Genomic DNA, 17894 nt, shown 5'->3' with positions numbered 1-17894 from the left:
TGTGCTTTTAGGCTGTTTGACTTGTTAATATGTCAATACCATGAGAATGAAATTAATAGCAATTTTAAATGTCACCGTAGATAAATGTATATATTCATTTTATAATGTCAAGAAATACCTTTTAAGTCAATCTGTATTTTAAGTGAGGTTTATATTTGCTTTCACCCTAGCCATCTTTGAAAAAATTTTATAGTATATCATCCTTAAGCAGATTGACACTGCAGCAGAATGAGAACACTTCATTGTATGAATTTATTTATTAGGTACACAGGACTTTTTCAAATATATGTCAAAATACCATATGATATCACATATCTGGAATCTAATATACGGCACAAATGAACCTTTCCACAGAAAAGAAACTCATGGATTTGGAGAAGAGACTTGTGGTTGCCAAGGGAGAGGGGGAGGGAGTGGGATGGACTGGGAATCTGGGATTAATAGATGCAAACTATTGCATTTGGAATGGATAAGCAGTGAGATCCTGCTGTATAGCACAGGGAACTATATCTTGTCACTGGTGATGGAGCATGATGGAGGATAATGTGAGAAAAAGAATATATATATATGTATATATATGTATGTGTATATATGTGTGTATATATATATGACTGGGTCACTTTGCTTTACAGTAGAAAATTGACAGAACACTAAACCAACTATAATAGAAAAAATAAAAATCATTATAAAAATTTTTTGTCTGCAAGTAATTGATATGTTTTCCTGTAAGGCTATCATTTGCTCTATTCTACTAATCCTTTTTCATGGAGAATGAATAAAACTCATCTTTGTTCAAAAAAAGCAAATTAGTCAAGTTACTTTTTATGGACATAAAAAATAACAAAACTAGCTTTGAATTGCATTGCTTTTGGCAAAACATTCCCTTATTTCAAGCTTATTCACTTACAGAACATTGGATTCAAATGACTACATTTTAAAGTTATCTTGATGAAATTGACAGTTACCAGTTTGCATTGTAACCAACGGACTACTCACAAGAAACACAAGGAAGAAACAATTATTCCATCTTCTCTGAAGTAGAGAGTCACCCCACCCATACATAAGAACGTTAATTACTTTAGCCATAAATTATTGATTTAGCAACTTTCTCTCTTAGAACATGAAACAATTCTCTATGGAACAAAAGGGACTGTATTTTTAATATTTTTCTATATAATGTGATATATTTTTAAGAGGAAAAATATTATTTTATTTTATTAAGTCAAATATAGTAATTAGGAACTAATTCTTTAAGGCTGTGAACAGGAAGATTTGAGATTACAAAAAGGTATCTAATGCAAGTCAATATGGTCTTTATATTAAATGAAAATATCTTCATTTCTGTCACCTTTAGTTCAGTTATTTAACCTTGAGTCTTTTATTTTTGCATGTGATTTTCTACTAAAATATCTTGATGTCTTGATGTGGCACACATATAAACAAGTAAAGATCTTTATTTAGCAATTTGTTATCAATGGACTAAATATAGATTTTGTATTGGCCGAAAGTAATTTTTTTGTTGTTGTTGTTGCTTTCTCTGTATTTAGACTTATTTTCTTTCTTTTTCTTCTTCTTCTTTTTTTTTTGTCTTATGTCTTTTTTAGGGCTGTGCCCACAGTATATGGAGGTTACCAGACTAGGGGTCTAACAGGAGCTGTTGCTGCCAGACTATGCCAGAGTCATAGCAACTCGAGATCTAAGCCATGTCTGCGACCAACGCCGCAGGTCATGGCAACGCTGGATCCTTCATCCACTGATTGAGGTCAGGGATTGAACCCGCAACCTTATGGTTCCTAGTCGGATTCATTTCCACTGTGCCACAACGGGAACTCCTAGGCTTATTTTCTATTTAAATAATTATCTTTGTGTTAGAATTCAAAAATTATTATTTTAATTCAAAATTAAGTATTTCTTATGCAATAATAGTAAATTTTAAATTCCTATAGGGATTGTGACATATTTGCAGATTATGTGGTTTTTCAGTTCCTTTGCATAACAGTCTTAGAAAGAAATGAAGGAAAAATCTGGTCATATTTGAGAGCCATAAAAAAATTATAAGAAAAAAATCCAAGCAAGTTTATATCAAATATATGTGTATATACATACATACATATATATATATATATATGTATGTATATAAAGTGAATATCCATATTAAATATCAGTTTATTTTACTTTGGGTTTTCAGGATCAATAAGTATGTAATGAAAGATTTATGGTGTGTTCTGTCCCTGTTATCAACCAGTTATGTTTCTAGAAAATAGCCACATTTCTTTTAATTGAAATTGTGGAAGGAAGTTAAATAATGATAGGCTAAAAAGAGGAAAGCTGTTGGGTATAAAACTGGGAAGTTTAATTTCAGTTTCAATTTAAGTATTCATGAATTAAATAATACCTCACTTTACAATGTAGAGGTGATGGGAAAGGAAACTGGATTCTCACAGCAGAATGAAATAATCAATGGAAGCAATTAACAAGTGTTTCTGACAATTTGAAATGTTACTTCATTTTCTGGAAGTCCAGTGAAATGGATCTATTTCTTTCTCTTTCTCTGAACTGTAGCTTCTGTTTATAAAATTGTACATCAAAGATGGGGGATTATAATATAAGCACTGTAAATAAATATAATCAAATATTTGGGTTTGTGATTAAAATCTCGGTTTGGTCTGTTGTAGACCATATGCTTCTATACATAAGAGTTCATCTAAAACCTCTGAAAACAAAGGTATTTAGACTAAACCCAACTAAAAGACAGTATCAACAATGATGATAAAAATAGTTCACAAAATTGTCACTTACATAAAAAATGATTCTGAAATAAGTATACTATTTGATTTTATCTTTGACCAATCTTTTGCCACTTGTAAAACAAGTCTTTAAAGATATTTATGATAACTTTATACCACATAACTTTGTCATGTTTCTTCTCTGAACTCCCACTCTGGATATTTAATTTGCATTTATGGGAGAGGGGTGGTAGGCTGATGCTATCTTCTTCTAATGACTCTGCATCAGGGTCCACTGTAGTGAGTGGTTATATCCAAGTATTCCATCATGATACTCCAAGTTGGAATATCCGTGTGGTTAGCCTATTATAGGAAAGTGGTTCTGACTTGTTAGACTTTGTAACAAAAATAAGAGGTAGGACCTGACTAAGTAATGTTTGAGCTGGCTCGTTCACACAGGGTAACCAGATGTTTGCTGACCTGAGGTTAGAGAGAACCAGTAAAATTCACATTTCTTTATTAATTTTGCCAGAATGTCTCTGGCGGACATGCATTTTGGAAGTATTCATTCATTAATTCATGCGTATATATTTACTAACTGCTTGTTTTGTTTTGTGCTTTGTGTTTTTAATTAAATTTATTAGAGTCTAGTTGATTTACAATGTTGTGTTAGTTTCCAGTGTACAGCAACATGAATCAATTATAAATATACAATTCCTTTTCAGATTCTTTTCCCATATAGGTCACCACAGAGTATTGAGTAGATTTCCCTATACTATACAGTAGCTTTTTTGTATTACATACATAATGTCCTTAGTTATGGGGATACAAAAGAAAACAAGACAGGGTTAATTTTTTTTGGTGGGGGGTCTTTTTGCCTTTTCTAGGGCCACACCCATGGCATATGAAGGGTCCCAGGCTAGGGGTCTAATTGGAGCTATAGCCACTGGCCTATGCCAGGGCCACAGCAACACGGGAACCTTAACCCACTGAGCGAGGCCAGGGATCAAACCCGCAACCTCATGGTTCCTCGGATTCGTTAACCCCTGAGCCACGATGGGGACTCCAAGATAGGGTTAATTCTTCATCTCCCAGAGAGGTTGAATGAAATGGGTACTGATATGACAATAAGTGATAACCTTCAGCCACTGTGAATGTCAATATAATGGGGAAAAATGACATTTTACTAATATATTCTTAGTTGCATACAACAGAATCCATTTTAGCTAGTTAAGCAAAAAATGACTCTTAAGAGGCCTTGGCGTGCTTGGAGAATGCCCAGGTGAGCCAGAAGAATAGTGCAGAGGCTCTGCGACAGGACCCAGGGAGGCCCTCCCACTGGCCTGCCTCCTGTAATATCCAGCTGCTTGCAGCCACACACCTGCCGTTCTCAGCAGAGAACAGGTTCATAGGTGCACTGTAGGAACTTCTACTCCTGCTTTTCCTGAATGCTTGAGGCTGCTCTGTCATACTGATACTTTGCCTACTATATTTATTTCATGAAAATTGCTCTCACTCATTTGGCTCTTCTCTGGCTTAAAAGTTTGAAGCCAGTGGGTCTGATTAGGCATGATGAGGCAATTTGCTTATTCTCAGTTGCCAGAGATGAATTAAGTCACTGAATATAAAATATATTGACCATTCTTCCACCCTTCCATTGCTTAAGTTATGACATAAGTCAGTGATCATTTATTAAATCTCTTCTATGTTCCAGGTAGCTACAGACTTTATCACCAAGTGTACTCTCCACATTACCAAGATATTCATATATCATAAGATATTGCATTTAATTTGCAACTGCAGAACATTCTGTCATGATTTCGCATATTACTTGTTAAGGCCTCGGATAGGAAATTTATTTTCAAGATGTCCTCTTTTTTTTAAATCTTTACTCTTCATGGATGGTCTAATCACCTCAACAAACACATTTGAGCTACTTGATATGAAATTTTTCTCTTAAGGCTCTATAATCAGGTATATATTTCCTTAATAATTTACTAATTCAATAAGACTGCCCTCTCCAAAGGTTTCAATACACTAATTTAACCTTATTTTTTGACCATTTCTTATGTGTCACACACTGTCGTAAGTTCTGTAAATAGGGAAGCTCCCCCCCCCAAAAAAAAATACCTGCTCTCGGAGAACTTATCTTTTAATACTAATGCTTATATAATATAATAATTTGTATTAATCTTCCATGAATTTTTACAACTTTTCTTGTGTTTTCTCTCAACTTTTCACATGACTCCTTTCTAAATTGTCTTTTTGTTTATTCTGTTTTAATAGTACTACCTTGGGACCTCCAAATTGGTCTTTCTGTAGTTCAGGATTTTTAAGATCCTATTCTCAGTCATGCTGCCTTTCCTCCACATTTCTCCTTTGTATGTTTTATTTCATTAAGACTTGCCAAACAATTTTCAGAAGATCAATCATAAATATATATTTATTTACAGCCTTTATATATTTATAAGTAGTAATTGTATGTATCTAATTTCTTGTTCCATCTGAAACCTAACAGGCGGAAGCTTGAAGTTATCAGCTCTGCTCCTCAGATAGGTCCTTTATCCATTAAACTTAGAAACATGTTTTGACCTTCCTTTCCATTCCTATACCACCCACTCTTTATCCTTTCAGACCATCTAATTTATCATTAAATTCTGATGATGCTTTATTTACAATGTCTTACATTTGTGACTCCTTTCTAGAGCTACAGGGCTTGTGGTCCAGGATAGGGGATAGTTGGAAGAAAATTTTACATAGAAAATAATGTTTGAGCTGGTTTTTGAAATATAAATAGGAATTCAGTAGTTGGATATATTGCTTGGGTAGGCTGGAATGGACTACAATATAGATGCATGTGTGTGTGTATATATATATATATGTGTGTGTGTATACACATCTCTCTATATACATCTATCTATATATTCTCTCTCTATATATGTATATATATACACACACTCTCTCTATATGTGTGTGTGTGTATTATATATGTATATACACTCATATATCAGTCTCAAACACAATGGAAGTATTTTTTTCAATTATGCTAAAGTTGTGTGCTATCCAGGTCAATAGGTAGCACTTCTTGGGGAATTCAGAGATCCAGGCACATCCCTCAAGTCTTTACTGCCTGCAACATGACAGAAGGGGACAAACCACTTTCTTAAAAAGTCTTGACTCAGAAATGGCCCATGCTAGTTGGATTCTCATTCCCTTGACTAGATTCAAGAATATGTCTACATACAATTGCAAGAAAATCCGGGAAATTCTCAGGAAAAAGATTACAGTTATGAAGACAGCTTAGCAGCCTGTCCTGCCATGGAAATGGAGAGACACCTTCTGAACTTGTGTATAAATGAAAGCAGAAAGTATAGCACAGGAGGGAAATGAGAACATGGTCAGTGTTGTTAGAATGTTAATGGGCAGTTGTTGATTGAGAAAGTTTTGGGAACTGAGAAGGTACTATAGGAGAAGATATAACTCTACTGAAGAGAGTTCTCTTGTGACATAGTGGCTTAAGGATCTAGCATCATCACTGTAGTGGCTTAGGTTGCTGCTGTGGCGCAGGTTTGATCCCTGGCCCAGGAACTTCCACATGCCGCAGATGCAGCCAAAAACAACAAAAACAAAAAAGCCAAAAATTCTACTGAGAGAAGATGGATTAATGAACCAGGACTTTAATTACTATGCTGAAAGTGTGAATTTAGTCTCTAATTGTTAGAGGCATACTGAAGATATTTAAGTGAAGAAGAATATCACTAGTTGTGCAATAGAATGAAAATTTTGTGGCATCTATGGAGTGACCTGGTTTAAGAACAAGACACTTGTTCAAGACATAGTTGTTCTCCTACTAGCCTGGGAACTTACTGAAAGCAAATTTTCCTTCATTCTATCTTTGTTTCCCACGTGGAACTTAGCATAGTAAGAGTTAAGGGATGAATATATCTCTCCAAATCTGATATGTTGAAGCCCTAGCTCACAATACCACAGAATTTGACTGTATTTAGAGATTAGGCTTTTAAAGAGCTAATTAAGTTAGAACAGAGTATTTAGGGTGGGCTTCAATCCAGTATGTCTGGTGTCCTGGCAATAAGGACACAGATAACACAGAGGAAAGACCAGGTAAAGACAAAGGGAGGAGGTAGCATCTGCAAGTCAAAGAAAGAGGCCTCAGCCACCTTGATCTGGCTGCTAGCCTACAGAACTATGAGAAAATACATTTCTGTTAAGCTACCCAGTCTGTGGTATTTGTGATGACAAGCCCTAGCAAACTAATAATAGTGGCATTCACTTATTAGGAGTTCAACAAATATTAATTCAATTTAACCTGCATCCAATCTGTACTAAGTAGCTTTTTCTCTGCTCCCACCTCAAGTGCATCATCAACTACCCTAACTTTCCTATCTGATTACCAAATTATCTCTCAGTCCCAATGTCAAATTAGTGTTAAGCCTTGAATGAGATCAAACACTGAGAAATAATTAGTAGCTTAGGAAAATTCGGTGTTAGTCATTAAAGGACTCATACCTCTATAACTGTCCATCTGTTTCTTTTCTCACTATGGTTCAGTAAACACCACAACACTCATGTTTACACACTGAAATCAGAATGTATTCCCCAAAACTCTGATGTCACAAAGAGATTTTCCAACCAGTGCACCTAGTTTATAGTTAGCCTTTGTCTCTTAACAGTTACGATTTTGAGAGCACATTTAGTTAGCCTTTGAAAGCATCTATTTTCTTTCTCAAAATGTGGACAAATTTCATTACTTCATGGGGTTGGTAACAGGATTAAATAGAACAAGTTATTGAAGGTTTCTAGTGCACTGCCTGGTGTATGAGATATTGTCCTAGAAGACACCCTTTTCTCATTAAATTGTGCCAAACTAGTTTTAACATTATTCATTAAGAATTGTTAGAAAGTAGATTTCACTAGAAAATAAAAGTACTTAGTATATATAGAAATCCTTAAAATAGATTTCACTTATTACTAAGAACACATCAAGAGCAATAGATATGTAAATTTGTTGACATTTAAAAAAGTTTTATATAACACTTAGTATTTCTTGATACATCATTTATCAATGTAGTGACTACTATATTTCTTTTACATGAGAGTGCTGTGTTATTATAAAATAGAAAATTTTAAAAAAGTGTTAAAATTGTTGGAAACCAAAAGAGAAATAATTAATTATTCAACATGACTGCCTTAGTAGTTTTTACTCCCTAGAGGGTCTCCATTTACATGTTGGGTGTTGATTCTATTTGTCAATTTTATATTCACTTCTGTTTTTCCATCTGTTTAACTTTGGTTTTTAATATACTGCATGATTAAAACAAAAACAAAAAGTCTTTATTCCAATTATATTAAGTAATGTCTTGCTGCCTCATAGTTATGTGATATGAATTAAATCTGGGCGATAGAGTGATAATGTTTACACTTGAGGAACTCAGTATATCAAGGGTAATCCACTGCACAAGGTCATATGGGTAAATGGTGAAGCTTGCCAAGACACATTGGTAACATTTCCTCACCCTCTTAGCATGATGCACCACTGGTTAGAAACCAGTGTTTGGAGAAGGCAGCTGTGGGTTGGAATCTAGAATCAAAGATCTCAGAGTTGTATGACCAGGGCTTGTTCACCTAAGCCATTTGAGTGTTAGTCTGTTTACCCATCTGTAAATGGCAGTGTTGCATACCCCATGCTATTAAAAACTGTATGCTCAATGTGGATAAAGTGTTTATGCTAAAGCTGCCACAGAGAAGTGCGTAATAGGTGTTCTCAGTGGCCTAGGGGTTAAGGATCCAGATTTGTCACTGCTATGCATGGGTTCGATCCCTGGCCCAGGAACTTCTGCATGTCATGGGTATGGTCCAAAAAAAACATACAAATAAAAATCATCTATCTTAAAAAAAAATCCAAAGTCACTTAAAAAAAAAGTGCCTAATAAATGAATTTTTGTTCTATAATATGTTCTGTAATATGGCAGGGATTAGGTACTCTTTTTCTCATAGAACACAAATTATATTTGTTCAATTTTAAAACACCTGATCCTTTGATTTTACACTTGGCTTCTTGCATACGTTCTGTGCAGCCTTTGTTTACTAAAACAAATAGCAGAAATGTTTTTAAAATGTCTTGCAACATTTTTGCCTCCCTAGTTATTTTTGCCCCCCATACTTGAAGTAATTAATTTTTCAAGAAAATCATGTGAGAAATAAAGAAATGACATAAATACTGAATTTTTATAAGAAAATTCATATAAAAATATTTGTAAAATAGGGCTTCATTTGGAATGACTTCTATTATTAAATGATGTAGAATAAATACATACTAGTATTGACATAAACATTTCACATATTAGCCTTTATTTAAAATTATAGTAAAACATATGTTATACAATGACACTTTCACCTAAGGTTATGTAATGGTGCCATTTCCCTTACTTTAATATTTGGATAAAACCCACAGTTAGCTGCAAAAATACCGCAGCATGTTCAATTTTACACAAAATGCAATCCCAGGAAGCTCAGTCTTTGTCTCTCCAGCACATCACACCAGTAAGAAAACAAAACAGCTCTGTCTCCTTTTTTGTGTGTGTCTTTTTGCCATTTCTTGGGCTGCTCCCACAGCATACGGAGGTTCCCAGGCTAGGGGGTCGAATCCAAACTGTAGCCGCCGGCCTACACCAGAGCCACAGCAACGCCAGATCCGAGCCGCGTCTGCAACCTACACCACAGCTCACGGCATCGCCAGATCCTTAACCCACCACCAAGCAAAGCCAGGGATCGAACCCACAACCTCATGGTTCCTAGTCAGATTCGCTAACCACTGACCCACAACGGGAACTCCTGTCTCCGTTTGTCTCCCACTAGTAGTTAAGAAATTTGTATAGCATTTCAAAACCAATGGAAAAAAAGGGACAAACATAACAAAACACCAAAAAAATCATTCAGTTCAAACCTGGCTGCCAATAATTATTAGTTTACCATTTATATTAGAAGTTTCTGTTGCTGAGTTAAATAATTAAATATGCCAACTTGGTGATTATGGAAATAAGTGCTTCTCTTACAACCTGTGAAAATAGAATATGCAGAGGGTTCTTGGGGGAGAAGAGAGCTATAATTCTTCCCTCTTTTCTCTGCTCACCTCTTTTCTTAAGTAGTAATTTAAAGAGCTTGGTAACTTGTTTGATCCACATTCCTGGAATCCTCCTGGATAGGAGGGATGCTGGGAAGCAAAAGTATGGCTCTTCTGCCTTGCAGCGAGGCAGGCTTCTACAGGAATTTTGAATGAAAATAGCAGAGAGTCGGAGACTGAAAAGGAGAATATCACAACCTCCCTGGAGGAGAGAGCTGGGATGAGAACAGGTTCAGAGAAAGGAAGCAGAGCTATCAACGAAGCAATGGAAGAGCATTTGTATTATTTTACACTCCCTTCCTGAACATCAATATTTTATGAGCTTCTCCCTTGGGAAATGATAGAAGATTCTATCTCCACTAAGTAAAAACATGTGTAGCTCCCTTTGAGGGAGTGCTCGTTACCACCTAGATGGCGGGAAAATTACCAGTGCTTGCACTTTTCAAGGAAATTCTTTCTTACTACTTGTTTCCCCCCCTCTACATCCGAGGGGAAAAAATGCAAAAGCAAGAGAAGTGCTGAATAATATATTTTATTTATGGTCCATTATACTTATAAATGCTCTGTATTACAGCACATTGGGAAAAATAAATTTGATAGTTTTCTAATTAGAAACTGGTAACTTTCAAGTAAGAAACTTGCACTTCTAAAGAAATACGAAATATTGTGTTACTGTATACAGATATTTTTTATTCCTGAAACAGTAGGAATGGTTAAATAATGGCAATGGATTTGTTCATAACCTTGTATAGTCAATACTAAATATTTCTTTAAAAAAATGAAAATTATTCATATGCTTCCTAAAAATAATGAGATGGTAACTGCAAGTGTAAGAGGAACACCAGTAAAAGAAATAAGAGAAGTAGAAAAGAGCTAATTGGCAAAGGTCTAAGTCTTGGAATTACCAACTAAAACCATTTTGAATCATATTGTTTAGCAATCTAATGATGAGCAAGATATTTTACTTTAGGTAAACATGAGAGGGAAAGGCAATAACTTCGTATGTTCAATTTTTTTTTTTCTTTTATAGACATACCTGTGGCATAGGGAAGTCCTGGGCTAGGGGTCGAACTGGAGCTGCAGCTGCCCGCCTGTGTCACAGCCATGGCAAGACCAGATCTGAGCTGCATCTCTGACCTATGCTGCAGCTTGCAGCAATGCCAGATCCTTAACCTAATGAGCAAAGCTAGGGATCAAACCTGCATCCTCACTGAGACAACATGAGGTCCTTAACCCACTGATCCACAGTGGGCAATCCCTGTGCTCAAATTTATAAGAAATATTGTATATTGCTTATTTTCTTAAACTGGAGATAGCCAAAAACAAACATGTAAAGATTTTACAACATTACAAAATATTAGACAAAATAAGCCTACTTCTCTTTTAATGGAAATTGTATTATCTGGCTATTTGTGGCAGAACATGATCAAAGTTTTATGATTTTAAAATTAGATAGGGCTTTCTTGCGAAAATTTTCAAACGTAGAAAAATATAATGGATGCTAGAACATCTGTTTAATATTCATAAAGATATTGAAATTTTTACTTATAATGAAAATTGTCCTTTGAAAATGTGTGTCTGTTGTCATGTAGATGTTCATAAATAAGGATTACATTGTGTAGAATAAAACTGAACACTTTTTTTTAAGTTTTAATTCTAGTACATTTTTCTTTAACTTACAAATTTGAGAAAATCAAAAGGAAATGGAAGATAAAAATGCATGGAACCAAGGAATAGTTTTGCCAAGTGCTATGATGTTATTTTCAAAGACAGTTTTTTGCTGAATCATTGTATGCATATTAAATGGAAATTCAAAATAAAAAATCACAGGCTCTCTATAGTTGTAAGTTTTTGTGATATACTTTTTTCTACTTTTCCTTCAGATTTTTTTCTGTACACAAACTGGAATTCATGCCAGGGAAAAGGTCAACTGGTAAAGTTCCTAGAATTGGTTGATCTGAACCCCATGGTGAGTAAACATTTAAATGAAAAGTCCCCTTTTCCTTGAGGTACATTTCTCTCATGACAATTAAAATGTGGAATTATTAGTTTTATTACAAAAATAACATCACTCACTAAAGGCCCTTTTATTTCTGCCGTGAACATTTCAGTTTTGTCTCCGTAAGCTACTTTTCAATATAATTTAGATGTTATACAAGTAAATGTAGAGGCAGGATCAAGATGGTGGCGGAAATAATACATAGCACTCACCTTCTCCCACAAACACATCAAAAAAAAAAAATGTAAATGTGGAATGATTCACACAGAACATCTACTGAACACTGACAGAAGCCCTTAAACCTCCAAAAAGGGAGGTTTGGGGGCTTAACCCCCACCCCCCACATAACTGAGTAGAACAAAGGGGGAAAAAAAAAAGAGAAGAGAAAAAAAAACAAAGATTCAGGATGGGACCAGCAGTCCTGAGAGGGAGCTGTGAATGAAGGAACCTGCACCCTGGGAAGCTACCTAACTGACGGGGAGATTAGCTGAAATGGAGGGACCACAAAACCTCAAAAAAAAAAAGTGCAGTAACCAGGCTGAGGAGGGCAAGGCAGAGAGAGAGCCACACAAACCATCAGTACCACTCTCTTGGGACACCACAGTCTGAGACACACAGAAGAGGCTAGGTACAGAGACCCCCAGGCTCCAGAGGTCAGTTCCAGGGAGAGGACTAGAGTTGTGTGTGTGGAAACAGCCTGAGGGGCTAGGGAGTGGTGCACCATGGGTGAGGGGCAGAACACCATAGGCAAGGACCACCATAGGACTATCTTTCTTTGTGCACATGCAGGCTTTCAGGTAACATGGGGCCTCTTATGCAGGCTACAGGCAGTGGCACGACTCTTGAGCAGGCTGTGGGCAGCCAGGTGCTGCTTGCGCAGGCTAAGGGCAGCAGGGGCAAACATAGAAACAACCCAAATGTCTGTTGACATTTGAATGACTAAGAAGAAGTGATACCTGTACTATGCTTTTTCTATAGAGTGACCTGGGGCAAATTATCCAACACTTACTACTGTTTCACTGTTTGAAAGAATAGGAATAATGATACCAATCTTCATGATCTTCTGAGGTTTAAAGATAAAGTGTGTATACATGTAACAGAAAAAAAGAAGTGATACATATACACAATGGAATACTACTCAGCCATAAAAAACCCACAAATGATGCCATTTACAGCAACATGGATGGAAGTAGAGACTCTCAGACCAAGTGAAGTTAGGTCAGAAAGAGAAAGTCAAATACCATATGATATCACTCATATCTGGTATCTAATATATGTCACAAGTGAACCTATCTACAGAAAAGAAACTCATGGACATGGAGAACAGACTTGCGGTTACCAAGGTGTGGGGGAGGGAATGGGGTGGACTGGGAGTTTGGGGTTAGTAGATGCAAACTATTGAATTTGTAGTGGATAAGCAATGAGATCCTGCTGTATGGCACCTGGAACTATACCAATCACTTGTGATGGAACATGATGGAGGAGAATGTGAGACAATGTATATGTGTGTGTGTGTGTGTATGTGTGTACATGTATATATATACATATATATATAACTAGGTCACTTTGCTGTACAACAGAAATTGATAGAACATTTTATATCTACTACAATAAAAAAGAAGTAATATAAACCGAAAAAACTTGTCAACTGAAATACACGTAGAGACACACAATGTGAGTGCTGTGAGTTCAGCTTTATTTGGACTTACTAATAATATAGCCCAGGAGACAGCCTCTCAGGTAGTTCTGAGGAACTGCTCCACAGAGGTAGAGGGGACATCAGTACAAATGTTATTTTGGGAAGAGGTTACATGCAGTCAAACCCACATCTCTGTAGAAGGTTGCAGCTAGTCACAAAGAGCAGATGTCACCGTTAATGATTTTAGTGTTTTCTAGATATGAGAAGATGCAAGAAATTGTGTTCTTCCAGTTTTCTCCTAAAAATACCTAACTATCTGCCAGTTTTTCCCAAAGCACTGAATGCTTCCTCCCTGATCTCTTCCCTGAATCCTTCCAGGGTGTGCTGAAGGTTGATGACTGCAGGGCTAGTGAATTCTTTCCTGTAGAACCAGAGGGCAAGCCACAGTCTTTAGCTGGCAGACTATTTACTTTCCCTGACCTTTGCCTTATATTTTTCTCATTACTTTGTCCTTATCCTTGTGCAAGACACCATTCCCCATTGTAATTCCTTATTGAAAGTTATGAATACTTCAAACCTCATAGTAACTTTATTTCTTTTCTGAATACTGTTCAAATGAAATTAGTCAGAATTAATCTTTAGTTTCTCAATAAACTCTTTGTGCATTGTTTATATTTTACGCAGTTATCACAGTATGCTTTGTATTATATTGTCAGCTTCATGTTTATAAATTTGCCTAAACAAGCCAGGATAGTAATATGTACCAGAACATAAGTACATAATAAATTTTATTATGATGATTTTTCTTTATTTGGTTTACTTGAAGTTGTTTCTAGGAATTGGCTGCTGTAGACTTAATCTGAACACCCTCTAAGACTAGATGATGGCTCATATACTTTGGGTCCATTCAGACCAACTCCATGGTTCCTTAGTTGGTGCCATAGAGTAATTTTAATGATTTAATTTTTAAAATCAATTCCTGTGTTCATTTCCTTTTTTATTATCATTTTCATTTGCAGTAGCAATACAGAAGGACTCTGTTCAAAATTTGTCCCATTCTCAGCTTGTGCTTACCTTAGAGCATAAATTATTCTCACTTATGCATAGGACTCAGTCAAAAGAATAAAGTGCAGAAGTTCCTGTGGAGAAAATTTGCAGAATTGAAATTTTAGATGATGTCATTCTCTTCTAATGTGTAACCAATTTTATCAACTAATCATATCAGTTCTTTTCAAAAAGATTTACCAAGTATCAATCATTACAGAGTGAATATGTATAACAGTCTGGTGAAGATAGAAAATCTTAGTATTTTTGTTCATATTTGGAAATTTTCTTGAATTATAGGTTTATTATAATGTGTTATATAGTTTTAATAAAAACTTCTCTCCATTTCCCAAATATTCCCTAAAGTAAAATAGATTTTGTAAGATGACGTACTGTTTATTCTATTTGCCTTTGCGGTCTGTAGAGGTTTTTTTTTTTTTCCCTTGTAAAATGATGAAATTGGATACTTTCTAAAGTACTATTTTCTCTACTGTGTAATTATTGAAATCTCTATGTAAATCTGCTGAACTCAGTAGAAATAGTACAAATTCAAGATCATTTTTAGTAATTGTACCAAAACATTTGTAATGGCATTTAACTTTTTTCCTGACTGAATATAAACCTGAATAGTACATGAAGATAATTAAATGCCTACCCAAAGTTTTCATTGCTATAGTTTTGTGGTTACTATATTCTAATCTACAAATTAATAACTAATTAGTATTGTCTGATCACTATTTTCAGCATTTCAAGAACTATCTCATTCCATTACTACACCAGTTCATTGAAGTAGAATCTACGATATAACCTCCATTGTCTAGTCCAGGAAGAACTGGCTTAAAAGAACTGAATATCTATGAGAACACAGACTTAGATTTTTCATTAGAGCTCATACTCTTAGAAGTTCTGAAAAAAAATGTTTCCAACATATCTTTCTATATAAGAGGCAGGGAATCCACAACTTTGAAAGGCATATTGGTATTTATTTTAGTTTTATTTTAAAATGTTACAATATAAATTCTACATATTGCCTTTTTTAAAAACTCAATGAATTTTATTATATTTATTTTTGTACAAACATCATCAAAACCCAATTTTACAACATTTCCATCCCAACCCCCAGCCCATCCCTCCTCCCTCCACATCTGTCTCCTTTGGTAACCTTAAGTTTTTTAAAGTCTGTGAGTCAGTTTCTGTTATGCAAATAAGTCAATTATATCCTTTTTTTAGATTCCACATATAAGTGGTAGCATAGGTCATTTATATCTCAATGTCTGACTAACTTCACTTAGCGTGATAATTTCTAGGTCCATCCGTATTGCTGCAAATGCCATTATTTCATTCCTTTTTACTGCTGAGTACAAAAACAGATGGAAAGATATATTATGCTCTTGGCTTGGAAGATTCAATATTGTCAAAAATGACTGTACTACCAAAGGCAATCTTCAGATTTAATGTAATCCCTAACAAATTACCAAGGACATTTTTCATAGAACTAGAACAAAATATTTTAAAGTTTGTTTGGAAGCACAAAAGACCCACAGTAGCCAAAGACACCCAGAGGGGGGAAAAATGGAGCTGGAGGAATCAGGCTCCCTGGCTTCAGACTATACTACAAAGCTGCAGTCATCAAAACAGTATGATACTGGCACAAAAATAGAAATGTAGATCATTGGAAGAGGATAGTAAACCCAGAATTAAACCCATGTACCTATAGTCAACTAATCTATAGCAAAGGAGGCAAGAATATACAATGGAGAAAAGACTGTGTCTCTAATAAGTAGTGCTGGGATAACTGGACAGCTACAGAAAAAAAAAACCTGAAATTAGAACACACCCTAACGAGATATGCTAAAATCTTTATATTGCTTTAAAATAGAGATGACGAACATGCTATCAGAGTCAGAGAGCAAGTATAGACAAAAATTGGTAAATTTCCAGGGAATGTGCTTAAGGCTCAATTCAGAGTAGCCTATAATTGGGATCATTTTAAGTTACTATGAATCTTGTTTATAATGTAAAAGTGAGTGTATACATGTATGTTTGTATATGTGTGTGTTGGTCATTAGTATATTATCATACAGTTGTTTAAAAGATTGAAAGCTAAAGAAAACCCTTGTTTCTCTTTAAAACTGTTTTGTTAACAAAAACGTTAACACATACTTATGAATGAGTTGAAGAATGAAATAAAATGGAATGACAAAATGTAGGAAGAAAGTGAGAAGGATAAAATGTCTATTGATTTTTCAGATTTTCTCAAGTTACTCTTCACTAGACTCAAAACGCCTTGTCCTGAGCATGATAACATGGCTAATAATTATAAAGCTCACCACTGCCCAGTGCAGTTCTAACTTATTACTGCGAATTATCTGCTTTAATTCCTACAAAATTATGATTCTGGTCTATTAATTTTGCATTATTAAACATGAGAGAAGTGAGGCACAAAGAAGCCGTGTAAACTTGGCCAAGATTGCACAGAGAGGGAGGGAGCTAGAATTTGAATCAACATTGTCTGTGTTCAGACCAAACAAAGCTCATCACCACCAAAAAGTGTTATCTAATATTTTATTAAAATTACTGTGCAGCACATGGGTGTATTTTTCAAAAATCATAAAGAATTATTATAATCATATCCAATTTGGGTTTTCATCTATTTGGCATCAAGTCTATCCACAACAAATGTGTTATTTGGAATAGATTGCTTGTAAATACCAACCTAAAACCATCTGTTTTATCAAACTGTTTAAAAACAAATATAAAAATAACCAATTATTGCTTTAAAGTATAAAATAACAGAAATCAAAATATTTGTAGTTACAGCTAAATTTCAAGCTAAATACTGGGGACTGAATTGATTTTTATTTTTAACAATGTAATATAGTGATATATCATGTAACACAATTGCTGAGATTTAAGAATTGAATTTCAATAGCAAAAATCAGTTTTATACTCCATCTCAAGTTTGCTACACACTGAAAGTAACTTTTTAATTCTTTAAACTATTTATTACATATATTGACATAACAGTTCTATCTATTGACTAGTCAATTTTACTGATCAATTTCTTGTGGCAAATGGAAATATTAACTACCTTCGCATATGTATCTCTGGTTTTCATCTCCTCATATATTTTTGGTTTAATCAATATTCAAGTTTCTGATTTATGTGACTATAGAAATCTTTTATGTGGTTGAAATTGTAGTACTCATCATTTTTGTTTTCAGATGTTTTAATTTTATTTTTTTCTGGAGTTAATATTTGACTTATATTGTGTTTTTAATTTATTTATTTTTATCCTAAGGCTACATCTGAACTCTCCAGTTACTAAGGGATATGCCAATAGAA

The 17894-nt window shown here is 34.9% G+C and overlaps 1 protein-coding gene across 14 annotated transcripts in view; it reads left to right on the top strand.

Annotated features, from left to right (window-relative positions):
• CDH18 (cadherin 18) overlaps positions 1–17894 on the top strand; it is a 1020178-nt gene that overhangs the window by 141887 nt on the left and 860397 nt on the right. For 5 of the 14 annotated variants that reach the window (XM_085001672.1, XM_085001667.1, XM_021076966.2 and 2 more), the window contains exon 2: positions 11751–11836. The exons of the other annotated variants lie outside the window; for them this stretch is intronic. The gene's annotated coding sequence lies outside the window, so the exon portion shown is untranslated. The remainder of the gene's footprint in view (positions 1–11750; positions 11837–17894) is intronic. 14 annotated transcript variants of the gene reach the window in all.

The sequence above is a fragment of the Sus scrofa genome, chromosome 16 (assembly GCF_054392235.1).
Source record: "Sus scrofa isolate SSC_HxYL_T2T_F1_AM1 chromosome 16, Sscrofa_HxYL_maternal_Yorkshire_Landrace_v2.0, whole genome shotgun sequence".
In the NCBI taxonomy this organism is placed as follows: domain Eukaryota; kingdom Metazoa; phylum Chordata; class Mammalia; order Artiodactyla; family Suidae; genus Sus; species Sus scrofa.
This window is presented reverse-complemented; position numbering and strand designations above follow the sequence as displayed.